Source organism: Canis lupus, chromosome 36 (assembly GCF_048164855.1).
Source record: "Canis lupus baileyi chromosome 36, mCanLup2.hap1, whole genome shotgun sequence".
Taxonomy (NCBI): Eukaryota; Metazoa; Chordata; class Mammalia; order Carnivora; family Canidae; genus Canis; species Canis lupus.
Window position 1 is genome coordinate 30,043,796 of NC_132873.1, and position 19,682 is coordinate 30,063,477.

General features: G+C 42.5%; 1 protein-coding gene across 7 annotated transcripts in view; it reads right to left on the reverse strand.

Annotated features, from left to right (window-relative positions):
- Positions 1 to 19,682, reverse strand: part of C36H2orf88 (chromosome 36 C2orf88 homolog) — a 179,037-nt gene that overhangs the window by 4,178 nt on the left and 155,177 nt on the right. The gene's annotated exons all lie outside the window — the stretch shown is intronic.

Genomic DNA, 19,682 nt, shown 5'->3' on the forward strand with positions numbered 1-19,682 from the left:
GTCAAATTCTAGCTGCCTGTTTTTGTAAATTAAGTGTATTAGAACACGGCCGTGCTATTTGTTTATGTGTCGTCTATGGCTCCTTTCCTGCTGCAGCGGCAGAGATGAGTGCTTGGACAGAGACCATGTGGCCTGAAATACCTAAAATAATTACTGTCTGGCCCTTTATAGAAAATGTTTGCCAACCTCTGATTTGTTCTGTTGAGGGAAACAAGCTTATAAAACATTTTTTCCTGCCTCAACCTCAGGAGCCTCAGTACGTCTTGGACTGTTATTGAAGTCAAGCCTGTCACCTGGTTAGACGTCTGCAATTCAGACAGAATGACAGCCTTTAGGCAGCACAAGTTAGATGTGGCAAAGCCACCTCTTTTTGCTTCTGAATTAGATGCTCTCTATCAAACTATATGAAAAGCTCAGATTAAAATCAGATTAAAGATTTCCTCTCTTAAATGTTTCACTCTTGTTTGATGTCTGGTCAGCAAGTAGGTCGCCGTGCTCTCTGTGTGCCCTCGAAGCTTCGCACCTGGGAGCTGTCACTGAATAAACTTCTCTTAAGGTAGGACTTAAGGATAGATAAATACAAAGCGACTCCATTGGGAGGAGTCTAGCTATAAAAAGCACACAGACAGTATGAAAACTAGTGGGCAGGGATGCCCGGGGGGCTCAGCGGTTGAGCGTCTGCCTTTGACTCAGGGCGTGACCCCGGGGTCTGGGATCAAGTCCCACGTCGGGCTCCTGCAGGGAGCCTGCTTCTCCCTCTGTCTGTGTCTCTGCCTCTCTCTCTCTCTCTCTCTCTCTCTCTCTGTGACTCTCATGAATAAATAAATAAAATCCTAAAAAAAAGGGGGGGGGACAGTGGCTGTATTCCAATAAAACTTCACAAAAACAGGCTAGCCCCCCCATAGGCCATTCTGGACTAAGTTCCAACAAAGAGTAAAACAAGACCATTTAAGGGAATATGTGACATAATCCAGACTCCTTCAAGGGTATTATCCACAATATCCATCCTAGATGAATGGGGCAAAGCAGGAAAATGTGTCCCGTGTCCAACTTACTAGAAACAGACCTCCAAACGGCCCAGCATTTGATAGTTAACACAATTTAATAGAACTGTAAAACTATTTAAATATGTTCAAGAACAAAGGCAAAATGATCATAAAGAGTGTATAAGTAGAGAATTTCATCAGAGAAATGGAAATTATAAAGCAGAAAGTACACTCAAGAACTAAAAGGAAAATATGAGCTAATGGATACTTAATAATGAACTTGAACATATGTGTATAGATATATCCAATCTGAAAAACAGGACAATGATTTTTAAAATCTGAACATTCTGAGAAACCACTAAAAAGATAAAGTATATCTTAATGAGGAATTAGACATGTTTAACCCAGAAAGCAGCAGGAAAGGAATAATATAGGAAGAAAAAGGAAAATGCGACAATTAGAGAATAGCAAAGTGGCTCACTTAAATACATTTCAAAAATTTGGAAGGAAATGAACTAAAAATTTCAGCTAAAAGGCAGACTAGTTAAAAAGATCCAACCCACACAAACCTAGTCAACAGATCTTTGCCAGAGGAGCAAAGGTGACGCAAATAGCAAAGATAGTCTTTTCAACAGGTGCTGGAACAATGTTATATATATACACACAGATCTTACACCTTTCACAAAAATTAACTCAAAATGGATCACAGATCTAAGTGTAAAACATGAAACTATAAGACTCCTAAGAAGATAACATCTAGGAGTTAAATTAGATAATGTAGATGAACTTGGGTGTGGCAATCACTTTTCAGATAGAACACCAAAGGCCTGAGCCATGAAAGAAATAATTGAGATTTTGGACTTCATCAAGTTAAAAACTTGTGCTTTGTGTAAGACACTGTTAAGAAAATGAGAAGCTAGGGATCCCTGGGTGGCGCAGCGGTTTGGCGCCTGCCTTTGGCCCAGGGCGCGATCCTGGAGACCCGGGATCGAATCCCACGTCGGGCTCCCTGTGCATGGAGCCTGCTTCTCCCTCTGCCTGTGTCTCTGCCTCTCTCTCTCTCTCTCTCTCTGTATGACTATCATAAATAAAAAAAAAAAAAGAAAATGAGAAGCTAGGAGACTAAGAAAAATATTCAAAAGCATATCTGACAAAGGTTATGTATAATGTACAAAACTCAACCTGATTTATTTTTCTTTTTTTATAAATTTATTTTTTATTAGTGTTCAATTTGCCAACATATAGAATAACACCCAGTGCTCATCCCATCAAGTGCCCCCTTCAGTGCCAGTCACCCCCACCCTACCACCCCTAGCTCGTTTCCCAGAGTTAGGAGTCTCTCATGTTCTGTCTCCCTTTCTGATATTTCCCACTCATTTTTTCTCCTTCCCCCTTATTCTCTTTCACTATTTTTTATATTCCCCAAATGAATGAGAGCATATAATGTCCTTAAAAATGGGCAACAGATCTGAACAGACATCTCACCAAAGAAACATACGGATGGCAAATAAGCATATGAAAAGATGTTCAAAATTCTACCTTAAGGAACTGCAAATTAAAACAACATTGAGATATCATTATTAAAGTGGTGAAAATCCAAACACTGATGACATCAAATGCTGGCAAGGATGGGGAACAGCAGGAACTCATTCACTGCTGTTGAGAATGCAAAATAGTACAAGCACTTTGGAAGGCAATTTGGCAGTTTCTTATAAAACTAGACCTAATTTTACCATCTGAACCAGTAGTCATACTCCTTGATATTTACCTTGATGCATTGAAAAATTGTGTCCACACAAAAACTAACACATGGATGCTTATAGTAGTTTTGTTCATAACTGCCAAAAGTTGGAAGCAACCAAAGTGTCCTTCAGGTGAGTAGATAAACAGTGGTATATTCAGATAATGAAATTTTATTAAGTGCTAAAAAGAAATGAGTTATCAAGTCATAGAAAAGGAGGAACCTTAAATAATGCTTATTACTAAGTTCAAGAAGCCAATCTTTCCAACTCTCTGATATTCTGAAAAGAGTAAAATCATGGAGATCGTAAAGTCCAGTGGTTGTTGCCAGGAGTTAGGAGGGAGGGTTGAACAGGTGGACCATAGAGCATTTGTAAGCCAGTGAACTGCTCCAGATGATACTACAGTAGTAGATACATACCATTATAGATTTGTCAAAATCCATAGAATGTACAGCAAAGAGTGAGCCCTAATGTAAACCATGGACTTTGAGTAACGATTGTATGTTAATGTAATAAATGTACCACTCTGGGACGTCGATAGAGGGTAAGGCTGTATGTTTGGGGGCTGGGGGACAGGAGCTATCTGTACTGCTTGCTCAAATTTGCTGTGACCCTAAAGCTTCTCTAAAAAAAGTCTCTTTAAAAAATCCAACTATATGCTAACTATAAGAGACCTGCTTTAAAGGTTGCAAGCAAGAGGTTAAAAAGGATACACTATGCAAATAGGAAGCATAAAAAAGTCGCTGTGATTATATGAATGTCAAAGTAGACTTCAAGACCAGGAGGATTACCAGATATAAAGAGGGATATTTTATGTGTTAATGAGAAAGATGTGCTAATCGTAAATGCATATGTAACTATTAGCAGTTTCAAAATACATGAAGGAAAAACTGACAGAGCTAAAGGGAGAAATTAACATTGCTCTCTCAGTAACTGAGAATATCCAAAGGAACAAAATGCGGAATTCAAGTTTTGAACAACACTAGGATTCAACTTGAGTTCACTGACATTTATAAAAGGCTATATATGCAACAACTGTGGGATACATATTCCCATCAAGTGCATATAGAACATTTACTAAGATGAACTACATGGTAGTCCCAAAAGATTTCAAAAGCTTGAAACCTTAGAGTATATTTTCCAAACACCACAGAGTTAAATTAGAAATAATTGGTAATAAAATACCCAAAAAAGCTCCAAACACTTAGAAACTATAACATTTCTGAATAACCCACAGGGCAAAGAAGAAATCAAAAGGAAAGATTTATTTATTTTTAGAGAAGGAGAGAGAGAATGCTGGGGGGGCGGGCGGCAGAGGGAGAGAAGAAAGTCTCAAGCAGACCCCACGGTGAGCGTAAAGCCCAGCGTAGGGCTTGATCTCGTGACACTGAGATCATGACCTGAGCTAACACCGACAGTCAGATGCTTTACTGACTGCACCACCCAGGCTCCCTGCCAGTGATCTCTTTGATATCAGCTGCAGAAACATATTTTTGTTGGTATGTCTCCTAAGGCAAGGGAAACAAAAGCAAAGCCAAAATACTGTGACTACATCAAAATAAAAAGCTTTTACACAGCAAAGGAAATCATCAACAAAATGAAAAGGCAACCTCCTCAATAGGAGAAGATATTTGCAAATGATATATCTGGAAAGGGGTTAACACCCAAAAAATATAAAGAACTTCTACAACCCAACACAAAAGAAACAATGTGATTAAAAAGGGAGCAGAGGACCTGAATAGATATTTTTCCAAAGAGGACACACACACAAGGCCAAGGGACACAGGGAAAGGTGCTCAACATCACTAATCATCAGGGAATTCAAATCACAACTACAAGGAGTATTGCCATGTATGACTAGAGAATGACTAGAATCCAGAAAGAAAGAAGAGCTGGTGAGGATGTGAAGAAAAAGGAACCCTGTGCACTGCCGGTGGGAATGTAAACTGGTGCAGCCACTGCAGAAAACAGCATGGCTGTTCTTAAAAAAAAATTAGAAATGCCACATGATCCAGTAATTCCACTGCTGGATATTTACCCAGAGAATACAAAAACACTAATTTGAAAAGCTCCCTGCACCCCTATGTTATTGTAGCATTGTTTGCAATAGCCAAATATGGAAGAGAGCCAAGTCCGTCAGCAGGTAAATGGATAAAGAAGCTGTGACTTACATGTATATGTGCATACGTGCATATGCAACGGATATTATTCAGCCATAAAGAGAAACGAGACCTCGGCATCTGCAATGATGTGCATGGACATAGGGGGAATTATAATGTTAAGTCAGAGAACAAGTACCATATGAGGTCACTTATATGTGGGACCTAGGAACAAATTAAGAAACAAAAAACAGATTCTCAAATATGGAGAACAAGTTGGTGGTTGCCAGAGGAGAGATGAGGGGGAGGATGGGTGAAATGATAAAGGCCATTAGGAGGTACAAGCCTAAAAAAAAAATAAATAAAATAAAAAATAAAAATAAATAAATAAAAAATAAATAAATAAATAAATAGAAGGTACAAACCTCCAGTGAGAGATGTCATGGAGATGAAAAGCACAGCATAAGGAATACAGTCCCTAATGTATAACACTGTGTAGTGACTGTCACTACTCTTGCAATGGTGAGCACTGAGCAATGTGCAGCGTGGCGGCATGCGTGTGTTGTACACCTGAAACTAATACAACATTGACCATACTTCAATAAAAATATTAAAAATCCCTCCTTTCATATTTCTGAATCTTCAGATGCATCAAGAGCTGTCAGCGAGGGTTGCCTGGGGTGGCGCATCCGACTTGGTGTTTGGCTCAGGCAACGCTCTCAGGGCCGTGAGACTGAGCCCCGTGTTCCCCTCAGTGTGGGGCCTGCTTGAGACTCCCCCCCTGCTCCTCCTCCAACTCAGGGCTCTGAAGGAATGAGTGCGTGGACAAAGTCTTTAAAAGAAAGAGCTGTGAGAATATTCTTTAACCATCCAGCCAGTTTGTAGAGCCTCTACGATGTGTTCAGGGCCAGTGTCTGTAGGTGCTCTCAAGCTTATTGAACAAAACAGAGAGAATCAGAACAAGATGACAATTTATCCCAGGCTGTCACTAGTGGAGATTTCCAGAGAAGGCCCCTATGTATCTTTGCCTTCACAGGTGGTGTGGCCGTTTTTTGTTCATGCCCGAGGCAGCTGAATAAGACATAAGGGGCCTCTCCTCCTGCCACACCCTCTCCTTCACTCCCCAGACCCCAACGCACACAGGCCCACGTAGACAAAGGAGAGTTCCTTGTACTTGCTTCCCTGTCAGCCATGCCCCGGCCAGGTGGGCAACTGCACTCGTGACGCATGAGTCAGGCGCAGTAAGTCCTGAAGCTCGTTGCTCAAGCAGCTGTCCTTGAATGGAGGAGGGTGGGCCTGAAGAGCAAGGCAACAAGGTCAGACTATTGTCCTTGTTTTGTCACAGCTGGACTATCCTGCAGACCCTGTAGCGGAAACTAGGAATCTGAGCTTGAATTAGAACATGAAACCAAAACGAATGAAAAATGACTGTTCACCCTAAACCTAGTGCAGTCTGCACATCACGATGCTCTACGAAGTGCAGTAAAGCACAGCACAGTGGACCCCTACAGACAGCGACGGAGTAGACTGTAGGTTACAAATCATAACCAAGTATCTGGAACTTTTCACAGTGAATTGTCCATCTAGCTCTCTCTCTCTTTTTTTTAAAGATTTTATTTATTCATGAGAGACACACAGAGAGAGGCAGAGACACAGGCAGAGAAGCAGGCTCCCTGCAGGGGGCCCGATGCGGGACTTGATCCTGGGACCTGGGATCACACCCTGGGCCAAAGGCAGGCGCTCAACCGCTGAGCCACCCAGGCGCCTATCTCTCTCTCTCTTTTTTTAAAGATTTATTTTAGAGCATGGAGGAGGGGCAAAAGAGAGGGAGAGAGGCAGGGAGAGAAGCAAGCTCCCTGCTGAGCAGGGCCCCGATTCAGGGCCTAATCCCATGACGGTGAGATCACCACCTGGGCCAGAAATCAAGATCTGGACCCTCAAGTGACTGAGCCCCCCAGGCACCTCCATCTATCTGTTTCCATTGAGCATTTCTCATTTCCACTTTCCCCTTTACTCTTTCCCCAGTGTCTTATGGTTATTTTATGCAACAGAAAGGAATTACTTTTCTACCTTTTATAAAGTACATCGATGTAGAGCTGTATGTAAGCAGGTTAAACATGCTGCCTGGGGACACATGTGTCCTTAATAGCGATGAGGAGAGTCCAACTGCATTCCGGTTCTAGAACTCAAACCTTTTGAATCTGGCCTCAGGGATCTCACGGCTCTATCACACTGCCTCCCTTTCAGATTTCACGATCTGTGCCAAATCAGATAAACTGTATTTATGGAATAATTTATTTTACAAGCCCATTCTTCAAAAGAATTGTCTTAAAGGGGATAGGGTACAATGAACACTCAAACACAGCAGTGTAAACCGGTTGAACAGTTGCATGACAATTCTAGCCCAGACATCCCACTTTCAGAAATCTAAAAGAAGTGATCAGAGTTGACAACCACAATTTATACATAAAATTTTTCATGGTAGTCTTTTTATAATTAGAACAATTGAAAATAACTTACATATTCAATGATATGAGATTTATTATCACAGGCCTACGTCCTGGAATATTAGGTAACTATTAAATAACTATGGTAGATAGCCTCTAAAATGGTCCCCAGTAATCTCCACCTCTTAGAATTCCCATCCCTTGTTTAATTCCCTATCTTTGTAGGACTGATGATTTGCTTCTAACAACAGAGTATAGCAAAAGTGATGGGATGTCATTTCCCAGATTAAATTTCAAGGAGACCATGGCTCCTATCTTATACTTCTCTTCCTCTGATGGAAGCCAGCTTCTGTGTTGTGAGAAGCCCTGTGGAGAGGTCCATGAGGCAAGGAGTTGAGGGAAATCTGTGAACAGCAGTGGGTATAGAACCCAATTAAGCCTTCAAGTGAGATCATAGCTCCAGCTGACAACTGTGTGAGGCTCTGATGGAGGGGCACTCAGCTAAGTTGCACCCAAATTCATGATCCACAGAGACTGTGTATGTTTGTTATTTTAAGCCACTTAGTTTTAGGGTATTTCATAATATATTGATGGTAGCTTCTGGGGTGCCCAGGTGGCTCAGTCATCTAAGCATCTGACTCTTGATTTTGGCTCAGGTCATGATCTCAGGGTTTTGAGATTGAGTCCCACATCAGGCTCTACACCCAGTGTGGAACCTGCTTAAGAGTCTCTCTCTCTCTCTCTCTCTTGCTCGCCCTTTCCTCTGCCCCACCTGCCTCAAATAAATAGATAACTAACTAATTAACTAACTAACTAAATAAATACTTTTAAAGAGAATACTTAGTAACATGAGGAAATATATTTCCATATTTCATGTTAAGTTTTTAAATTACTAGTAAAGTGGTTTATTTATCCGTGGCAAAACAAAAAATTTAGGCTCCTAATAACAAAAACACTGTTTAAAAACATGTACTGTGGACTCACATATTTGTTATTTGAAGCAGTAATTTCCTACATTTCCATTCCCTGAAAATATTTTCAAGACTGTTATAAAACCTATCTTGTAATATCATATGATTTTTAAGTATAATTATTAGCTTAAAAAAAGACACCAAACATGGAAAATATTACAACCTGCCTCATAAAATGTGGTAGAAAAGTTTACAAAGATCAGAAGATTATCCAAGTCTTCAGAATTGATCATTTTTAAAAGCAGGAAAATACACATGTACGATTCTAATTTTTAAGATTTATAGGCTTTAAAAAGCATATCATTAAATACAAGAAAACAGAGTTGCTCTTTGGATGGTGGGATTACAGGTAATTTAAGTGTTCTTCTTCCCAAATGCTTTCAAATACACATACTATTCTTATCAGAAATATGTCTTTTTTAAAAAGTCAAACTTAATATAATACTTTTTAGCTGCTCCAAACCCAGATTTAACACTAACTTGAGATTCACCACTTTGTGAATAGAGCAGCACTGGACCCACCAATCCAAGTACTTAATTAGCAGAAGAAATAGGGCTGTACTACATCTAAGTTTGTTGGTTTGTCTTTAAGAAGCCGTCAGGCTAAGTCAAGTGAGAGAGTTAAACTAATGCCAACTTGGTCAGAACCAGGCACACGTTTGTGAGGAGAAATGACAGATGCCTTCCATGGCACGGGCTCCTAAAGATCAAGGTTGATAAATCACAATATTAAACAGCTGAGCAACTCCTGTATGTCCCATAAATTCAGTGTCGATCATCTGTGATTTAGCTAAGTATTCCCGAGGCTTCCATCCTACACTACCACCATGAGCTTCGGGGCGGGCCTGTCCATGTGCAGTGTGAAGTGGGCTTCTTAATCCTGACACTATATGTACAGGAGGACGGGATAAGTTGTTTGATATTTTAGGGTTTGATAAAATTATTTTTTTTGTGAAGCCATTTCTCATTTCTTTGAGTGTAGACTGGTAGGTCATCCAAGATCCTGGTCCAGGTTCTTAAAAAAAAAAAAAAAAAAAGGCACCTTGAGGCTTTCAGGGAAGATGACAGGATAGGAGGATCCTAAGCTCACCTCATCCCATGGATACATTTAAATAGCACCCACATCAATAAAAGTAACCCCCAAAATGACCCAAAAAGTAGCAGAACAGACTCTTCACAGCCACACATAGAGAAGAGGCCACATCAAAAATGGTTGAAAGCTAACAAAAATGGTCAGGAACCAAGCTGACCCACAAGATTGTCCACAGGAGGGAGAGATGCTATGGTGTTCAGGCACCCGAAGCAGGGGATCCATACTGGGAAGATGAATCCCCACAACATCGGGTTTTGAAAGCCAGAGGGGTTTAACTTTGCAAGTTCTTACAATCAGTGGGGCTTAACACCTAGAACTTTAAAAATCAGCTGGTCTGGCTCTGGGAAACCCAGGAGGAAGGAGGACACTGAGTCTTCATCCCCAAAGAGACAGTACAATAGACAGTCTGGACATACAGCACAGAAGCAGCAGCTTGCCAAGTGCCTCAGGTACGTAGGAAGGTTTATTTACACTGATCTCAGAACATGTGCTGGAAGGACAGGGATGTGCAGGAGGCTCCTCTAGGAACAAAAGGGCTGGCAGGCACCATTTTCCTCCCACCCCCCCCCGCCCCAGACATACAGACACCTGCAGGGACCTATATGAACATTCTCTAACCTAGCTTGCTAATAGCATGTCCCAATCCTGCGTTCTTCTGCAGTCCCACCCTCTTCAGCCCATCCTCCACAGGAGTTCTGAAAAGGGTCTCTGATCTCCTCCCACAGCAGGCCAGTGCAAACCTTGCTAACACCACCCATCAGATTCCCACATACTTCTTTTTTTTTTTTAATTTTTATTTATTTATGATAGTCACAGAGAGAGAAAGAGAGAGAGGCAGAGACATAGGCAGAGGGAGAAGCAGGCTCCATGCACCGGAGGCCTGATGTGGGATTCGATCCCAGGTCTCCAGGATCGCGCCCTGGGCCAAAGGCAGGCGCCAAACCGCTGCGCCACCCAGGGATCCCATTCCCACATACTTCTATGGACCTGCCCCACCCGACCTGCCCTGGGCAGGAGTCCGTCTAAAGCAGAGCCCCAAGCATTGTGCAAGCATCCCCAACAGGGGCCAGCTCCACTCCAAAGTGACTTCTGCCCTGGGAAGAAAAGAAGTTATCACACACATCAGTCTAACTGGGACACCAGCGGTGGGCTAGGGGCAGATGGCTGGTCTGACTGCAGGCCCCACCTCCCAACAAAAGCCCTGCAGTTTGGTGCTACTGCAGTCCTGGTAAATGCCTGATCTGACCCAATTCAAGCTCAAGGTGGCCCCAGACTGGTGCACTAATAACAGAGGGAGCAAGCCCTGCCCACAACAGGGAAAGAGACCCATTGCAGATTACTGCACTGAAGGCAAATGTGGTTCAGCCGCAATAGCAGGGTGCATGCAACACACATAGGAGGCATCCCAGGAGTGCCAGGTTGTGGTGAACAGGGGACACTGCACTGCAGGGCACTCCAGGACCTCTTCTTCATAAGGCCACTACTTTCAAGACCAGGAGACATAGCTGACTTTCCTAACACAAAGAAATAGACACAGAGATTTAGAAAAAAAAAAATGAGAAGACAGAGGAATATATCAAATGAAAGAACAAGATAAAATCACACCAAGATAACTAAATGAAATGGAAATAAGTAATATGTGTGATAGAAAATTTAAAGTAATGGTCATAAAGATACCCATTGGAGTTGAGAAAAGAGAAGATTTCAGTGAGATCTACAACAGAGATAGAAAACATAAAAAAGAATGAATCAGAGTGAAGAACTCATCAACTTAAATTAAAAATACACTAGTAGGAATAAATAGTAGACTGCAGGAAGTGGAAGAATGGATTAGTGACCCGGAGGACAGAGTAATGGAAAGCAATCAGGCTGAACAGGACAGAGAAAGAAGAAAAGCAAGGATAGATGAAAGGAATTTAGCAACACCATCAAGTGTAACATTGGCATTATAGGAATTCCAGGAGAGTGAAGGGGACAGAAAATTTATTTGAAGAAATAATAGCTGGAAACTTCCTGAATCTGGGGAAGGAGACAGAAATCCAGATCCAAGAGGCACAGAGAGCCTTCAACAAAATCAACCCAAGGGGGTCCACATCAAGACATGTGGTAATTTAAATGGCAAAAAGTAGTGACAGAGAATTTTAAAAGCAACAAGAGGAAAGAAAACAGTTACATGTAAGGGAAACCCCATAAAGCTATCAGTTGATTTTTCAGCAAAAACTTAGCAGGTCAGAAGAGAATGGATGATATATTCAAAGTGCTGAAAGGAAAAAGTCCTGCAGCCAAGAATATTCAGCAAGGCCATCATTCAGAATAAGAGAATAAGAGAAATAAAGAGTTTCCCAGAGAAACAAAAGTTAAAGGAATTCATGACCACTAAGCCAGCCCTACAAGAACTGTTAAAAGAGACTGAGTAGAAAGAAAAAAACCATAAGTAGGAATAGGAAAAGTAGGAAGCACAAAAGCAACAAAATTAGGGATATCTATAAATATCAGCCAAGGGAATCACAAAATAAAAAGTTGTAAAGGATGTTACCATATACCCAAAATGTGGTGGGTAGGGGAAAGATTAATGAATAGCTTCAAACTTCTTAAGAAACCATCAACAAATGAGAATGAAAATACAACAGTTCAAAATCTTTGAGACACAGCAAAAGCTGTTCTAAGAGGTAAGTCTATAGCAATACAGGCCTACCTCATGAAGCAAGAAAAACCTCAAATGAACTAACTTTGCACCTAAAGGAGCTAGGAAAAGGAGAACAAACAAAGCCAGTTGAAAGAAGGAAATCTTAAAGATTAGAGCAGAAATAAGTGAAATAGAAACTAAAAACAAACAATAAAACAAAACAAACAAACAAACAAAAAAACCCCACAGCCAATAGAACAAATCAATGAAACCAGAAGCTGTTTCTTTGAAAAGAATCCACAGCTAACAATTCAATGGTGAAAAATGGAGAACTTTTCCCCTAAGGTCAGGAACAGGACAAAGGACGTCCACTCTCACCACTTTTATTCAAATATTACTGGAATCCTAGCCACAGCAATTAGACAAGAGAAAGGGATAAAAAGCATCCAGATTGGTAAGGAAGAAATAAAACTTTTGCTATTTGCAAATGACATGATAGTATAGATAGAAACCCTAAGGACTCCACCAAAAAACTATCAGAACTGATAAATGAATTCAGTGGGGTTGCAGGATACAAAATCAACATACAGAAATCTGGGGCATTTCCATACGCTAATAATGAAGCAGCAGCAAGAGAAATTAAGAAAACAATCACATTTACAATTCCATCAAAAATAATAAAATACCTATGAATAAATTGAACAGGTTTGGAAGACCTGTACTCTTAAAACTATAAAACACTGATGAAAGAAATTGAAGATGATACAAATAGACATTCCAGGCTCATGGATTGGAAGAACATATATCGTTAAAACATCTACACTACCCAAAGCGATCTGTAGATTTAATCCCCATCAAAATACCAACAGCATTTTTCACAGAACTAGAACAATCCTAAAATTTGTATGGAATCACAAAAGGTTCCAAAAAGCCACAGCAGTCTTGAAAATGGAAAACAAAACTAGAGGTATCACAATCCCAGTTTTCAAGTTATATTACAAAGCTGTAGTATAACTTGTATAACAGTATAACAGCTGTGATATTTTGACACAAAAACAGATACATAGATCAATACAACAGGATAGAAAACCCAGAAATAAATCCATATATATGGTCAATTAATCTTTGACAAAGAAGGCAAGAATATCCAAAGAGAAAAGGACAGTCTCTTCAACAAAGGATGCTGGGAGAACTGGACAGGTACATACAAAAGAATGAAACTGGAGCACTTTCCTACCCCCCACACAAAAAATAAACTCAAAATGGATTAAGGACCTGAATGTGAGACCTGAAACTGTAAAATCCTAGGAAAGAGCACAGGAGGTAATTTGTCTGACATTGGCCATAACAACAAACATCTTTCTAGATGATAGGTCTCTTGAGCCAAGGGAAACAAAAGCAAAAATAAACTACTGAGACTACGTCAAAAGAAAAAGCTTCTATTTAGCAAAGGAAAAAAAAATCAACAAAACTAAAAAAGAACCTACTGAATGGGAGTAGATATTTACAAATGACGTACTTGATAAGGGGTTATATCAAAAATACATAAAGAACTTACACAATTCAACACCAAAAAATAAAAATCCCTTTTAAAAATCAGGGAGACATAAAGAGACATTTCTCCAAAGACATACAGATGGCGAACAGACATATGAAAAGATGTTCAATATCAGTCATCATCAGAGAAATGCAAATCAAAACTACCTCACCCCTGTCAGAATGACTAAAATAAGAAACACAAGAAACAAGTGTTAGTGAGGATGTGGAGTAAAAGGAACCCTCGTGCACTGTTGGTAGGAGTGCAAACTGGTACAGCCACTCTGGGAAACAGTATGGAAGTTCCTCAGGAATTTAAATAAAACCAAAAATAAATTAAAATGAAAATTACCGTATGATTCAGTAATACCATTACTGGGTATTTACCCACATAATACAAAAACACTAATTTGTAAAGATACATGCATTCGTATGTTTATTGCTATTTTATAGCTACTTATAATAGCCAAGATATGGAAACAACCTCAGCGTCCACCAATAGATGAGTGGATGAAGCAGATGTGGTGTATGTACGTACAATGGAGTGTTACCTCCCTACAAAAAGGAGTGAAATCTTGCCGTTTGCAACAACATCAATGGATGTACAGAGTATAAAGCTAAGTGAGATGAAGCATTTAGAGAAAGACAACACGTGATTTCACACATATGTGCTATTCAAAAAACAAAACAAACATATACAGAAAACCAGACTCTTAACTATAGAGAATGAATGCTTATCAGAGGTGAGGTAGGGGGTGAGTGAAATAGGTAAGGGTATCACAATGAGCACTGATTAATGTATAAAATTGTTGGATCACTATACTGTACCCCTGAAACTAATAAAACGCTCTTCTCTGTGTGTGTGTCTCTCTCTCTGTGTCTCTCATGAATAAATAAATAAAATCTTTAAAAAACACTAAACATTAATTATACTAGAATTTAAAAACTAATTTTGAAGAAAATGACTCCCTGATATCATAAAATACCAAACTCAAAAGAAAGGCTCCACTAGATAAAATGAGTTTATCCTCAAAATCAGTGGGTTGAGTCTGTTTTTCACAGTTTTCTTTAAACTTCACTGGGCCGGTGAAGAGAAATATGTAGACGCTATACATTAGCTATGTTTAGCAAATCTGTATTTAAAGCTCAGAAAAGTCAGGGGAAAAAAAAAGAACAATGATTTTTTTTCATAAAATTTCTTCAAATGGCTTTTAACTGGACAAGAGTAGAGGAATTTAATTAGCAATGTGACCACAGGCATTTTTCTTTGCTTCTCTGTTTTCTAGTCTCTAAACTAGGGTAGTAATTCCTGCCCCAAATTCCTCCTTCGATTGTGGTCAGGAAAAACAGAAAGCATTAGAGAAATGCAGTAGCTATTCTGCTACTATATTAATATAAGATCATTACCGAATTGATCATAAGGTAGGAGGAAGTAAGAAAAATTGAAAAGGAAGGAGAAACTGGCATTTGAGCTGATTGTTTTGGAAAACTCATACTTCCAGGTTCTGAACAGTTCTCCTAATCCCATTCACAAAAGTCCAACCCACAAGAAACATATGAGATTCCCCAATCTCAAAAGTAGAAGCCATATACTCCAAAATAATCCTAAAAATGTCAATCCTTGTAATTCTATTACAATGTGAATGCACTGCTTCCACTGGGATGGATGGTATATTTGTCTGTCCCTCACATGCCTATGAATTCACGGAGGGCGCAGACTTTGCCTTTCTCAAGCCTGAACTTTAATAAGTAGTTTCTAGTCAAGGTTGGCCCAAAAAACCTAAATCTTAGTCACCTTAATGGATCAAATTATCTTAAGTGACATTTTTTCTGAGTCATTAAATTTTATTTACCTCAAATGCCATTGAGGAATTTGAAGGAGATCAGAGTTTGCCATCCCAAAATGCGGCATAAGGATTGTTTTGAGCCAACGGCAATTAGTTTTTGCACCCCCTTTTTGTAAAAAAGCGGGGCATAAATTTCCCTTTGTAAAGGTGTCTCCATCTCCTATACAAAGAGGAGAGCTACTCCAGAGATAATTAGACAATGTCTATCTGCTTAACAATCCTTATTTATCATACATTTCCTAGTCACTTTCCCATTACTTACGTCTATCCCCAGGAGCCCCAAGCCCCAAGGTCTAGCCTCTTTCCCACAACTTATCACCCTTTCTTAAGATGATACATAAGTCTCCAACTCTGTTTCCCTGAAGCACATTTCTTTGCGACTCCCTTGGGCACATGGGTAATTAAATGTTTTTGTTCTCTCCTGTGAATCTATTAACCGTTTGATTTGCAGACCCAGCGAATGAACCTAAAAGGGTAGAGGAAGAGTTTTTCTCCTTCCCTTCAAATTCAAGATCAGTCTATGTTGCATAGTGAAACCAAGTATTTTAGACCAAGTAGGAGGCATAAATAATAAATTGTGTTAAGTGCTATGCACTGAATTAAATTCCAGATAGCAGTATGCATACTTCTGAATACTTACAAGAACTATTATTCTTATGTGGAGACATGGGAAAACACAAATCCACTTGGACTCGAGGTCAAAAGATCATGAATTCAGAAGGTTTTGCTATTTAAAGTCCGATCATTCTTTCATGATATATATACCACAGTCCTGAGGAGTCATTGTAGAGTTCCTATCAGGGTGGGGGCTGGGGGGTGAGGCAGGGGCAGAGGGACATCTAATTCGTACATTTTTAAAGCCCTCTTTTTACCTACTGGATTCAATTTCTCACTAATCCAAGGATATTTCCTCTCCCATCAAGTTGCTCTCCTTACTGCACACGGCCACGCTCATTCTCCTCTTTCCAGCTTTCCTTTTGTGAAAACGCACCGCCTCTCCCTCATCTTCCCGCAGCACTCCCTCCCTCCTCCCTGTTGAACCAAATCCATACTATCTTCATGGCTCGGGAAGCCCCATCTCCTGTACGCAGACTCCTGGAATTCCTCCAAGCCTTAGAATTCTCTTCTTGAGGTGATGTCCACTTGGTCTAATTTCTAAGTGCTGTCTCCCCAAGTGAGATTAATTAAATATTCCTCAAGAGCAGCAGCCATTTCTCCTTTTGTTATTTTGCGCAGAACAGTTCTTACATCAAGGTGCTTAATAAATGCTAAATAAATTGTAGCTATTTATTAAATATCCATGTGCTTCAAAGCGTGTTAGATGTTGGTAACTACACAGAGCTCTATTTCTTTCGGGGCACGTGAAAGCAAAGGCCACTCATGGTAGTGCTGGGTTGGAGTCCTGTTTGGCCAGTGCAGTGCTTAAGCTGTCGTGAATTAGAAGCTGTCTAGGCCGGGCCTTCATTCCCCAGGTCACAGGGCTCTATCACTCCCCGGAGCCAGCGCCTCCCCAGCTTCCTTAGTTTTTGTTACTATAAGTCCCTCGTGAAACACCTGAAGGGGAGCAGAACACACGACACCGAGTTAGGCCACTGTGGCTTGTAGATAATTGTGAGCTGAGGGCAATCAAGACGCATCGGATTCAAGGAAAACTTTGATCTCCCCTTTAACTACTTAAAAGAATTGAGATAGGGGCCTGGTTTAGAAAAGGGTAATTCAGATAAAAGTTCCCTTCCATATATCTACAACTCTATCTATAGGACAGATCAAACATCTGATTGCCAAATACCTGCTCGTGTATCATCCTGGCAATTACCCACCTCTCCTTTAACCTCGGACCCCATACTATCCCTTAGCTCAGGATGGCACATAGCCTCACCTGCCCCACTTATTACTGGGTGTCGTACTCTTATGGGGCTCCTGTACAGATATTTTTTTAACTTTTTTTAATTTAAATTTAATTTGCTGGGCAGCCCCGGTGGCGGTGGCGCAGTGGTTTAGTGCCGCCTACAGCCCGGGGCGTGATCCTGGAGACCCGGGATGGAGTCCCACGTCAGGCTCTCTGCATGGAGCATGCTTCTCCCTCTGCCTGTGTCTCTGTCTCTGTCTTTCTCTCTCTGAATGAATGAAAAAATAAATAAAATAAATAAAAATAAATAAATTCAATTTGCCAACATACAGTATAACACCCAGTGCTCATCCTCTTGTACAGATATAACTAAATTTGTTTTTCTCCTGTCAATCTGTTTATTTTTATTTTTATTTTTTATTTGTCAATCTGTCTTATATCAATTTATCAGCCAAAAACCTAGAAGATTAGGGGGAAAAATCACCTCCCTAACACATCCTTCATTTCACTTTTAATTTATAAGCAATAAATTAAGTCTATAAGTAAAGGCTCTTCCTATTTCAGATACTTACAAATTCACTAAGAATTAGTCATTTTTAAACTAACATCATTTACTTTTGTGATAGGTTAGGGATACTCAAGATGTTTATTTTTAGTAAAACATTTGATTAACATTTTTCTCATGATGTCTTACGAAGAAGACTGACCTATAGGCAGGAATAGTTTGATAAACACAGAGGCCAGCGCACTGGTTTGTCTCAGCAGCACATCCCAAAGGCCAGGTATGTCCCCAACCAGGGCTGCGCTGGGTTCCCTGGGTACATTACTTTGAATTTTAACAAGCACCCCGAAAGGGAGAAGTTCCTACCCTTATTTTATTAATCTGGGAAATAAGTTTCTCAAGCTCACAAAGCTCCTGAGCATCACCGCCAAGCTCCAAAACCAGTTTCCAACAGTTGAGGAGCACTTTCCACCGTGCCACTCGCCCAGAGAAGCTCCCATGGCAGAAGGACCCGTTTCTTAGGTCATCAATAACTTGAATGTCTGCTGAACAAACTCACCAAACGCGCAGGGGACATAAAAAGAGAAGGTACAGCTGGTACGATGGAGCCACAATTAAGACGCAACCCTACAGAGCAGCAAGGTGGAAACTGGAGGGGGGGCGTAAAGTAACAGAAGAGGAAAACATGTTCACCTTCAAGAAATTTCTGACTGTATCATTAAAGGATGAGTAAAGCCCACCTTGGTAGCCATGTGGGGGTGCTGGGGGCGCTGAGGTTTGTAGCCACCCGGGGTGTATCTCCTTCCTAGAAGGCGGTTAGGCCTAGATGATCTAGTTAACCTAGATGCAGAACTGCCTGCACTGCCTGCTCAGATGGGACTGGATCACCGAGTTCCATCTGGGGCTGAGGACAGAAGCCCTAAGTCTCTACCACCTTAGACTCCTCATTTCTTAACTATTCTTGGGTCACTGTCTCTCGGACACGGAGCAAAGTTTCGGAGCCTCCTGCCGGACAACTCTGCGCGTCCTTTCACTAGTTGGAGGCCTCGGGAGGGGAGGGGGAGGGAGCCCGAGGAGGAGCGGGTCCGGGGGCCGCCTCGGCGCGGCAGGAGGGCGGGGCGCTCCAGGTGCTGAGCTGGGTCCCCGCAGGGCCGCGGGGGGGGGGGGGGATGCTCAGGCGACCGGAGGTCGGCGTGGGGTTGGGAAGCGGCCTCCCGGGCGGTCCTGGCCGTGATGTCTGGCGGCAGGAGGCGCCGAGAGGCCGGGATGCGCGTCTTCCAGGTCCCGGGGCTGCCCCAGGTCGTCCCCACCCGGCGCGGCGGCGGCCTCAGCTGCTGCCCGCGGGGTTGCGCCGGGTCCTCCCGCGCCGGCCCCTCCCCGAGGCCGTAGCCACCGCCTCGCCCGGGGACCCCGCGGGGACCGCCCCGGGTTCAGTCCTGCGGTCCTGCTGCGCTCCTCGGGTCCCTGGGTGCCCCCCGACCCCGGGGCCCAGCTCCGGGGGCGCAGCCGCACCTGTTACCCGAGTCCGCGGGCTCCGGGGGCGCAGAGCCGGTGCTTCCCTGGGGCTCCGGCGGCGGGCGCGGGGGCCTGGCGGGGCGGCTGGGCTCCGGGCTCCGGGCTCCGGGGTCTGCCGCCAGGGGGGACGCGGGGCCACGGACACGCGCGGCCGCCCACCTGCGGGCGGCGCCTCCAGCAGCCACGGCCCGGCGGCTGCGCGGCCCGGTCGGGGGGGAGGAGGGGGGCGGGGGGACGGAGGGAGCGGAGCAGGGGTGAGGGGGTGAGGGAGCGGGGCGGGTGTGGGGGGGGCGGGGATGAGGGAGCGGGGCGGGGCAGCCGGTGCACCAGACAGGGGGAGCCGAGCGGGAGGGGGGTGAGGGAGCGGAGCAGGGGTGAGGGGGTGAGGGGGTGAGGGGGGGCGGTGTGCGGAGCCGGGCCGTGGCGGGCACCGGAGCCGGGGTAGGGGGGTGCGGAGCTGCGGCGGGCG